Source organism: Grus americana, chromosome 1 (genome assembly GCF_028858705.1).
Source record: "Grus americana isolate bGruAme1 chromosome 1, bGruAme1.mat, whole genome shotgun sequence".
In the NCBI taxonomy this organism is placed as follows: Eukaryota; Metazoa; Chordata; class Aves; order Gruiformes; family Gruidae; genus Grus; species Grus americana.
In genome coordinates this window covers 22094322-22106195 of record NC_072852.1, presented here as the reverse complement: position 1 = coordinate 22106195, position 11874 = coordinate 22094322, and the positions used below count along the sequence as shown (strand labels likewise).

The following is an 11874-nucleotide window of genomic DNA, read 5'->3' as shown; positions in this document are numbered from 1 at the left end:
ACCTCCCAGTGTTGCTTAGAATATAGGTCTTTGTTTCTGTCTTGCACATTTCCATCTCCTGGCAGGAGGGGGGTGGGCAGCTGTCATTCTTCACCACTCCAAACCCAATTTCAGTTCTTTGTTTTGACCCCTACAGTCTTCCCATCTATAGAGGTTAAGAGGTGAGAAAAAGGAGGTCATTATTTCATTTTTCTTTGTGAAGTGGGAAGAGTTGCTGCATACTGTTATCTTTGCCTGAATATGAATGAGCTGTTAGAAAGAACTGTTGCTTTAGCTCAAAACTTACCTGTTTTAATGCATGTAATTACATAGTGAATATACCTTGTTAATGGGAACCAAACTACTAAAAGAATGCAGGATTTTCTTATTCAGGATGAATTACAGATGCTGTCCATGACTTCTTTTGATGCTGTTAAAACTGCCTTTGATAAGAGTATTTGATTAGAAAAGTTTTTAGCATAACTTTTAATGGAGACTATGAATCAGAACTTTCAAGACTTAAAATTATCCTTATAAATTTCTTCTCCCATTTATCTGGCCTTCAGAAAAGATCAGTGCAAGTCAAAATGTCTAATCCCAGAGAAATGGGAGGGTCTAATTCCTTCTTAGATGAGACTAGAAGGCAAACGGTGTCTGGTTTAGTGCTCAGAGGGGTTTTTCGTCCTTCTTACTGCCACCTATTCAACTAAGTGGTCTTCAAAAGGCTCAGTGTTAGAATACAAATAGGAAAAATATTTTTGTGGCCATACTTATGTACTCTTGCTTTGAAAATTTTTGGCTAGTGCATGTATTTCTATTAATGAAATGGAAATATAGGGTGAGTATTGAGAAATGTTTCTTGGTGGGAAAGAAGAAAAATAAATTACTTACACAGTTTGAATCTGGGGGTCAGAAGCCTTGGAGGTCTTTTGCAAGCAAGGATGTTGTCAGTGATGGTATCTGGTTTTGGTGGTGGTGGGAAGAGGCTGTGTCCCTAACTCCTTGTGTTGCTGTTACAAAGCAAAACTGGGTTCACATTAAAATATAATTGTAGTTTGACTGTTATGTGCTTCTGCATAAACTGTGGGTTTTAATAATGTCTCTTTTCTCTTTTAAAAATAGAAAAAGAGTTTAAACCCAGAGTAGAGACATTGATCAAAATGTTCTGTCAAATTTTGTCCTGCTGTTCAAGTAAACTCTGTATCAACTAAATTTGGAGAGTATAATAGGGATTTTTTATTTTTTTTTTTTAAATGGGACTTTCTTTAACAGCCAGTATAATTACAGAAGAATATAAATTCAGACTTGATAAATTGTTCCCTATTTATAATATTAACTGAGGAACCAGTGTGGAAAAGTTCTATAAATGATAAGAAAATCTGTGCCACTAAATTACAAGTTTTATTGGATTCCTAAAGTAAAGCTTCTTCAGTTAATTGAAAACTTGATGAACTGTGCTTTTTGACAAAACTTTGGTTTTCATGAGAAAATGTTTTTTTTATAGGACTCAAATAATTGGATCTTGATGTTGAATTATTTGTATATTCAAGAAAATAAATCTTGATGGGTATGAGCAAGAAGGTCAGTAATTTCATTTGAAAATTTATTATTTCAGGCACATATGTGTTGATCATCTATGATGGCCTTCACTGAGGCATGCAAAATCAAGGGATGCTCTCTCCCTTGCATTGCATCATGACTATCAGTTGTAAAGGTGTTTTTATGACTAGATTATAAAAGTAGTATGTGCATGTACAAGATGTTCACAGACTAATTTTATCAACAACAGAGCAGTGTAGTAGGCAGACAGCGAAGGCACCACTAATTTTGCATTGAAGCTCAAAGCTTATATGTCAGTGGCCTGAGAAATTATAACCGATCACTTTCAACCATGCTTGGTGTTTATGTATCAACACTGGTATTTGAACAAACTGCTCAGAAAAGAGTGTGTTGCCCTTGCTGCCTGGGCATGAAGTCCTGTGCTGGCGAAGCTGATTCTTTTGTCAGGAAGCAAGGGCATGCTGCTGTCTTCTAATCTTGCTGACATTTAAGAGCCAGCCCGCTGTGCCCTTCTGGAGTGTAGAGAAACAGAAGGAGTTTTGCCACACCACTTCCTCTTCCAAGGACACATGATTTGTGGCAACGCCCTTCTCCTGGCTTCTCCTAAGGGCTAGAGCGAGGGGCTTTATTTCACGCTGGGAAAAACCTGCATATCTCACTCCAAACCTGTTCTGGATATAAATGAAAAAAAAAAAAAAAAGTCAGCGAAACCATGCTTTCATTTCATTAGCTTTTTATCACTACCTGTTGTGCTATAGAAAGCTCAGAGGCAAAGAGAAATCCCAGCGCCCGTACCTACTGATTACATATCACAGGGACGGCTTCGCTGCACCGTGGCTCTGCTGCCCTGGCAGAGCTCTCGTGAATTCTGCAACACGAACAAAAAGGCCACTCACAGTCTTTCAATCTGTTTAAGGGCCTCTGTCCTTCTTCAATTTTCCATAGGCTATATCCTGTTTGCTATTTGCAAGAGACCAGAGAGCAGTCTTTTATCATACACATGCCGCCTTCTCCTTATTAAACCTTGGGAGTTGTAAAGTTTTTAAATAAAGGTATTTCATCTGTGCAGCGTAAGAAGGACTGGAGGTTAAAGATCTGAAGCACAGTTTAAGCCGTCTATCTTCTACACCTGGCACTTTAGAATAGAGATGCTAATATTAATACAAGTTAGGCCTCAGGCCCCAAAAACCTTTGGGAAGACTTTTTCAAAGATATTTTTTCTTTTGCAAAGTGAAAAAGCAACAAAATAAAGCTGTTGCTTTCTCTTTCTGGAGAAAAGACCAGACAACAAGCACGGCCGGTATACTGCCTTTCTGCAGCAGTATCTGTCTCCCCACAATATCTTACCCATGTCTATGTCCCTCCTCTCCTTTGCAGTAGTGCTCTCTTTTTTCTCATAAGATTCGTCACTTTCTCTCTCCCTTTCCAACTGCAAATTCAACATCCCCTGCTTTGTCCTTTCCTGATGCAATAGCATTAGTTTTACCTCCCTCCACCTAACGTGTAACTGCTGTAACTGCCGCTGTCCCCAGGAAACCACTCATTTTGCCAGGCCAGCTGTAGTTAGATGTACACATTGTCTTGTTAGAGAGTTTTCTGAGTGGGACACCGTGGTGCTTCTCAGGTTGGGGCAGGTCAAACAGTGCTCAGTGCCTCTCAGGTACTGGGGAGACAAATACCTGGTCTAAAGCTCATGCATAGGCAACCTATATAGGTCTGTACTAGTCTGAAGGCTGTCTGAAGTACAGATATGGAAAGGACTGACTGGTGAGGTACCAACTTCTTTGTTCAAACAAGGGAAATAAGGTAAGATGGGTGGAACTGAGAGGAGATAGTCTTCTCTCAACTGAGGAGTCAGAAACACAAATCGGGAGTAAGGTACTAGCTTGCAGAGCTGCCCACTGCCAAAGGACAACTGTCAACCTTAGAAATTTTTTTGATCATTGGGCTTCCTCGCCCACTTTTGATTAAGGACAGCATGTTCAGTTTTGCAGAACATTTACCATCAACACTGTCTTGTGATAAATTTGCAAACAACCTACAAACAAAGCAACCGTACCAGTTATAACCTGTCCTTTTCCACTCGCCGCATCAAATACTAGTAATAGAATGCCCAGAACATATTATTATAATCTCTTAAAAATGAAAAGTTTTAATGTTGTATTTGGGGACTGAAGCCTGATACCGAGATTGCATTGATGGCCTTTAAAGAAGACAAAATGGTTCAATTATTAACATTCCTGAATATTTCTAGGAATTTTTTTTTTTTTGGAGAGTGAATGGATATGCTTTCATTTTGCACCAAAGTCCTCTAACTTTTCAATGTAAAAGTGTTAATTCAAACAAAAGTAGTATTGACCATGCACTTTAAGAGCTGCAGTAGTCCAGGCAAAAGAAGTTGTATCCATGCATACACACACACACACAAATTAATGACTTCTTTACTTTTTTTTGCCTGTCAAATGTAAAGGTCTGGCATGATTTAAATAGAGGATCTGCTCTGGCTGTAGGGACATTTCTCTCCATGTGTTACTGCCTTTGCTGCACTCAGAGCAGAGACTCTTGGAAAATGTATTTCTTTTAAAAATTTGCAGGTGGCTAAATCTCTAGATTGTTTCTCCTCCTCAGATGTGCTGATTTTTCTGGGTGCTCTGCAAAAGACATCACTAGGGATTTTGATGAAGACTAAGAATATGCTTCCTACTGATCAAAGAGAGTAAGTGAGAGAGTCCAGCTGGGTGTCTGGCTTCTTGAGCTTCAGGCTGATTCTTTAACTTAATTTTACTGTGTGATTAAGTTCGTTATGGGGGTTAGAGCCTTGCAGGATTCACATTTCAATGCAGCTAAATACAATTCATGAAACAGAAATCACACTAAAAATAACGTTTTTATTTTTTTCCAGGAGGAGCAGAAATGGAATTATCTTGCCCTCTGCTCCCATTCTTGCACAATGGAATGGTTGGTATGGAAATTCTTTTCTTCCAAAAAAGAGCTGACCCGTCACTTACTGCACATTGAGGATTGTTTAGGACCTTTGTTCCAGTCATATCCGAATAATGTAATGCTGCTTCTTATTATAAACCTAAAGCCATTTGGTTTGCTGATCATTAGATACTGCAATGAGCTCCATGGAGCTGATTATGAGATACTGAACTTGTACCAGTCAGAAACAAAACTTACTCAGCATTTTTTCAATGCTTTCAAAGAATAATTAGATTTATGACAAAAGTTTACTTTATTTTCTTTGTTTAAAGAGAAGGGAGAATAAAATATTTTTAGACAGCACCATTCAGAGAAGATCTGAGTGGTTTCTAATGATTTCCTCTGTATGTAGCCTGATGAATATTTTGGTCTAAAATATGCTATACATAAATATATACCTCTTGACACCAAATAACCTAGTACGTAATCTCTGTAAAACTGTTACCTTTTAAAAAAGCTATCATTTCAAAGGCAGACAGAATTGGCAGTTACCCACAGAAGTGCCTACTTTGTGTCTGCCAGTGAGGTAGAATCTAATACATTGCTATGATATGGCTAAATATATACATCCATAATGTGGTATGTCAGCTCAAAAAAACTTGAGACAGAGGCTTTTGTAATCCTTCCTTGAATTATATTGCATAATCCGAGTAAGTATATTGCTTCAAAAGGAGCCTGTGTGTACACCGTTACACTCAAAATCATGTTTATGGGCAAAGAAGAAGCACATCTACCTATATAGCAAGAATTTATTGTTGATACAAATGAAAACTTGGCAGTCTAATTGAAGAGTAACTATGTAATTATTACCAAAACTCCAAGGAATAAAAATGCAATTAAAATTGTTATATACGCTCTTAGTTTCTACCCCTTATCCTGGTGTTATGCTCGTGATTCCCGTGCTCCTTTGGTCGTAAGGTTGCTGGTCCTTCACTGAAAATAATATTATGTTCTTTTTAGTGTTTTCTTCTTTCCCACTCTAGCATCCATTTGGAGTCATTTTAAATGTTCGGTAGCAAGCTTTTACATCTTTGATCTTTCTTCATTGGTCTGCACCTGCATGTTACTGAATTTACTGTATATGGTGCCATTAATGTTTGTCAGATACTGTGTGTTTGTTCTCTTTGTTAATTCTAAAACCAGTTTTGTCCAGCTCCGGGTTTACGTTTCTATTAACTGACCACTGGGAAATTGGCTATAGTCATGGAGCTTCCAGTGCCAAGCCCGTGCCTCACCTCTTATCATCTTATCTCAAATTTGCTAGGTAAATTGCTAGGTAAATAACTCACCAGCTTAAAGAAATTTTTTATGTCAGGTAAGGTTGAAAAAGTGCTCTGCTGAAATTCTTGATACTCAGTTACAGTGTTTAACCCATTTTTTTCTAACTGCCAAAAAAGTTGGCTAGGTTTTAAATCGTATGACTTTGAGTAGGTTTCTACTGCTCAGCAACACCAAATTTATTTTTTTTAACTACTCAGTGAAATGGGAAAAGGAAACAAAACTCAACTTTTCTTTTTAACACTTCTTTCTTTATTCTTTTCCCTGTTGCATGAAAGAAAATTTCTAACAGTTGCAGAGTGAGAAGCAATTTGGGCTCCTCTCCGGGGACATCTTGCTCAAGTCGTTTTGGCCTGGATTCTTTCATTTCTGCAATGGAATATACCCACTTATCTGGGCTTAGATGTCTGCAGAACTACCTGTTCCTTTCATTCACCTCCTCTTTTCTGCAACCACTTTAACATGGCTTAGATTTGAGATTTCCAGAGAAGTGTGCCAATTACCAAAAATGACTCAAAAATGCACCTTAAAAACCATATTTCTGTTTAACTCTATATTACAGTAATTTGCAGACTTATTAAATTCTTATCTCCTTTCTGGTTTTGACAATGCAAGACAATGATACAGAAAGTGCCAAGAACAGTACTCGCCAAAAAAAGCCCCAGACCAACAAACAAACAAGTCCTGCATTGTATCAAAAGAGCTGATTGTGTTTTGCTTAATATATTCATACATATTTTCTTGTAAGTGAGATTTACCTACGACTAAGTAGGATCTTTATTTTTCCAAAAAGCAAGCAATCAAATACCAGGAAAGAGGAGGAGGATGAATAGGAAAGATAGGAAGGGAGGAGCTCCCGTTTTTCTACATGTGTAGAGGTGATCTTTAGTTCCCCTTCCTTTTTAGTTTTATCAGTATGCTTTTTGAGTTAAAAGAAAGTCATACAGTTTATGTGATAAATCCTTAAATTCCATTTTAAAGTCCAATATATTTCCATGCCATCCAAAGTTTGCTGCTATTCTGAGATGTTTAACTTGTTCCTTATGTAAAAAATATCTAAGGAGTGGCAATTTAGTTAATTATGAAAAGAGTCTGGTGATTTGCACAGAGACACTTATCTGAATAGTGTTTTGGTTTGCTATCAAAACTCTAAACTCCTGAGCCTTAGAAAATCTTTAATCCCAGCTCAGTTCTCAGCTCAGGTAACCCATAGGAATCATTTGATATGATGGCAGTCAGGAAGATTAAAACTTAGTAGTAATGATAGCCTGGTCATTGCTCGGTGGTAAAGAGGGAGCCATGGGGTATCTAATTGCGGGAATTGCTACTGAGAACCCAAGTGGAACAACATGAAGGTGACAGGTACAACTACCCTTCTACATTTCACCTGGATTTACAACCCATTCCAGTCACAGTAAGTCTTTTTCCTTACTTTAATACTCTTTGGAAAAGGCCCATATATGCTTTTTATTTTAATATAGATGCTAGCTTTAGTACTTTAAAGGATTTTTCAGTTGTTTCAAGGGGAACGACTTAGAAAAGGGTTCTTTTTGTGACTGTTTTGTTTACACTCTTTATTCAGAATATGATCTACAAGAATAAAATGCTCACTATTTTGTCCTTCTTTATAATGAAATTCAGTGAAGGATCAATTAATCCCATTAAAGTAATATACAGCAAGAATGGATTTATTTCATAATGTTTTTATAGCACTGATCGAATACATTGGATTAGATGTGATAACTCATGAGTATAGTTTTCTTAACTCCTGATAAAGAGCCATGCGGAAAGCATTCATGTAGATAATGATAAACTAATCTATTCGGGAGGACAGAATGTTTATAGCTAATTTATCAGTGACCTGCAACACAGTGTGAAAATAATTTATCAGTGATGTGCAATGTGTAATGCACAGGAAATGAACACAACTATTTTTAGATTCTTATTAATTTGCTGTGATTATAACCATGTGACTCTCCAGTAGCTACTGAAGACATGTTTTATAGTGTGACTGCATGTTGTTTTTACACTCTCTCCTCTCTGTTTTTAATTATAGTACCATCATGTGAGTGTATCTGGAATTAGAACACTGTAGCTGTAGGCCAGCAATAGCTTAATTGTTCAAGATCCTACACAAATTAATTGTTGCTTGTGATGAGCTTTCTTTAGAAAAGATTGCATTCCCAGATTGAAGGAAGCAGGAAGTAAATGTGAGGATGTTAAAAATAATGATAATAATAGTAAAATCAGAAGCTTTCTAAATTAAGTTCTAGAACACTATTTAAAATCACTCATATGCTTTCCCATTTAACACTGCCCTTCTCACAACTTCCATTTGACTATATCAATAGCAGTATATGTCTTATCGTGACTTAAGACTTTCAATATTCAGGACAGACTTTGCTGGCTATTGATTTTGGTCCTGAAAATGGACATACATTTAATTTATTGGAATTATCCAACACGTGTGAAACTTAGTTCTTAAAAGTACTGAAATCAGGAAATTATCAGGAAAGCAATCAGTACAGAGTTAGCATAGACATTTACAAGTTAGCAGAGCGATCTAAAAGTGCTTCCAAAGATATATAATTGCTAAACAGCAATAAAAATAAATAATTGCTAAACAGCTAGAGATCTACATTTTGCATATCATAATAGAACTAAAAAATATTTACAAAACAATTTTTACGGCAGACATCATATTACACTTACTGAACATTTTGACACTTTAGGCAATATCTTCAGAAATAATAAAAATGGAAGCAAACAATTGCTGGGGTTACGAAATATTTATAAAGCTTATAAAAAAAAGTTTTCCTACCAAAAAGAGATGAAAATCTAACTGAATAAACAGCAATAACAATTTATAATATTTGGAGGTAATAAAAGAAATCATTCATCACATATTGAAATGTAAATGTGGTTTTCTTTTGATAATTGTAACCTAGAAACATGCCGAGTGCATTTTTCTGAGCACCACTACTGAATGCCAGTTTTTGTAAGTTCTCTTAAAATTAATCTTTTCAGTCAAAGAATGTCACAACATTGAATGTTTGCTATTGACCTGTTAGTTTCATTGTCTGAAAAGTTAATGTTACTTGAATAAACTGACTAATTTCTGTAGTCTTACGATCAGCGTACATGGCCAGGGATATTTATGTAAAAGCACATAACACAGACACACTTTCATTTCTAGTGTTACCTAAAAGTAGCTTGAAGTCCTTCCTTTCTTCACCAAAGCTGTGTACGAGTTAGATGGAATACAACACATACACAACTAAATTCCAGTAAGGTACTACTCTGTCATTTGGAGAATACAATGGTTAGATACTGTTTACACAGAAATGTTTTGGAAGACCAAGACAGTGACTGTTTCAGGTTACAGGGGGAGATTACTGACTATATGTGTAATATTGTTTTTCCACTTCAGTGCTTAAGTCCTTCTGGTTGAAACTCCAAACGGAGTTAGGAGAAGAACCCTAAACCAAGAAGTAGTAGTTGTAGTGTAAATTGACAAACCAGAATGGAATAATGGGAAGAAACACTACAAAAGGGTGGTAGTTTGAAGATATTGCATTAATTTCTTACTTTTGGTATGAAACACAATAAACTAATGAAATATTATTTTCTTACTACTTAGAAAAGGGAAGGAGCTGAGTTTCGTTTAATTTGTTATTACATCAAATAGAAAAGAAAGCAAAAGGAGGGGAGGCATGCACAGAGACAAAGGAGATGGGGGCTGGTGAGGGAGGAGAGAAGCAGCATGGCAGAGGATGCTCAAGGGAGAAGGCAGAAGGCAGAAAGATGATAGGCAAGAGGACTTCTTATGCAGAAACCTAACCTTCATCTCACATAAAGCCCTTGCTGAAACTCCTCATGCAACCATTTGTGTGAGAATGCTTGATCAAACTAAAATTCAATGTCAGTGCCCTATGTTTCTCACCCTTGTCTATTATTCTTTCTCCTCTGATGTCTCTAAAAGAATGAATTTGTCACTGACACCTCCTCAGCTATCTGGAGTTCCTTCTCCATGCAGATGACCTCTTCAGTAATAGATGTTCTTCAGGTGAATGCTAGCCCAGCTATCTCAGGTGTCATCCATTGCCTCCTTTTCTATTCCAGATTCTGCTTCTCACAATTTTGAGTTCATTTCCTGTACTTTCATTCTCTCAGCTATGTTTGTCCTCAAGTTTTCCCTCCAATCACTACTTTCTGCAAGGGCAGGCTCATCTGTTGAACAAAATATCAGTATTTCTATTTTCTTCATTGTCCTTTGCTTTTATCTCTAGCATATTTGACTGGGAAAATGTTTCCATTCATATAACTCACATCACTGGGGAGGTCTGGTCAGTATCTCTTGAGGATCCATGCTGCAGTTGTTCATGAAGGACTTCAGCCCATGGGAAGGACCCACGCTGGAGCAGGAGAAAAGTGTGAGAAGGAAGGAGCAGCAGAGAGGAGCTGTTATGGACTGACCACAGCCCCGATTCCCCATCCCCTGCACGACTTTGAGTTGGGAACAAAGGAGTGAAATTGAGCCTGGGAAGAAGAGGGGGTGGGGAGCGTATTTTAGTTTTTGTCTTTGTTTCTCACTATCCGGATCTATTTTAAATGAAATTAATTTTCTCAAGGTCAAGTCTGTTTTGCCTGTGATGGTTACTGGTAAGTGACCTCCCTGTCTTCATCTTGACCTATGGGAGTTTTCAGCTTTTTTTCTGCCTCCATTCTTTTGACGAGTAAGAGAGTGGCTGGGTGGGTGTCTGGCAGCTGGCCAAGGTCAGCCCACCACACATGCATAAGCTGTATAATCTTCCAGATATGTTGGCTGCCTGACATTAACGTGGTTGAAAATGTTGCAATGGCTGTTGCAATGAAGGCATGGACTGATTCAGATGCTGAGCACTTTACAGGTGGAAAGATAGTTTAGTGCATGGACTGAATTCTGAGTCCAACTTTGACATTGAGTCTTCCCTGCCTTAGTCAAGTCACTTGCCTTCAACAAAATGTCCTTTGTGAAGTTTAATTATATGCTGCTTGCAATGCTTTGCTATGTAAGAATGAAAATCCATCACAGAATTCCCCTGACATTTGTTAAATGTGCAATGACCGACAGATCCCTACTGCTGTAACTGTGGGAGGACCCTGGATCTCTCACAGTTGTCAGACAGACATTTCTGCCTTACAGGCCTAGCTGAATAAAACACTACTCTTAAATAATATGGATTTTTTTTATGCATCAGAAAAATGTAATAAAAGTGTCCTTAGAGATACATGACTTATGGAGGTTTTCCTATCCCTTTTCTTTATTGATTTGGATTTCTGACCAAATATAGCAAAAGCAATGGAAGAGCTCCTGTCAGCTTGAAGGAACTTTGGATCAAGACCTTATTGAAGGATTTGGATATTGCAAGCATATGAACCCTTGAGTGGGCATTGTTAATTATACATCAAAGTGACTTGAAATTAGTTTCAATATAGACTCATTTGCCAGCCAGAACCTCATGATCTTGGAAAACATGAGCACTCATCCTTTGAGATGGAGGGAAAGGCAGGAAAAGCCTAGGTGCCAAACATGCAGGTTACATATGACAAGCCCCTATGTGAAATCTTATTTTAAAACCTGCAATGTTTGTCACAGTGCTTGAAAAGAACTTTTTTGTTGCTCTCCTCTGAGGAATAGTTTCCCACATTATACAGCTACAAGGTCTTATGATTAACTTTAAGTACTACACAACTTGCAGCAGTACTAGCATTCATATAGCTAAATTTAGCTATAGTGCTGCTGTTGGTTGCTGATAAGCTAAAATTACATCCTTTTGATTCGTCTGCAATTTAAAAAATATTTTAGAGGATTATTAAGTTCATAATCAGAATTATCACTGTCTCTCCATACTGGATTTAGGTCTTGTGGCTGAAGTGTGATTTCATACTTTACTATCTTTGTTTTTACAGACAATATACTTCATAAATTTAATGAAGTGACTTTAAAAAGTGACAAAACACATCAGATTTTTTAAATAGTTAAAGACTCTTCAACATATTCTGTCAGAATAGCAGAAAAATAAGATAAACTAT

The 11874-nt window shown here is 37.2% G+C and overlaps 1 long non-coding RNA gene across 1 annotated transcript in view; it reads left to right on the top strand.

Annotated features, from left to right (window-relative positions):
- The first annotated feature begins 7073 nt into the window (after window positions 1-7073).
- The window catches only part of LOC129197414 (uncharacterized), a 62003-nt gene continuing 57202 nt past the window's right edge, over window positions 7074-11874 (top strand). The window contains exon 1 of the long non-coding RNA XR_008574318.1: window positions 7074-7213. This is a non-coding gene — a long non-coding RNA (uncharacterized LOC129197414). The remainder of the gene's footprint in view (window positions 7214-11874) is intronic.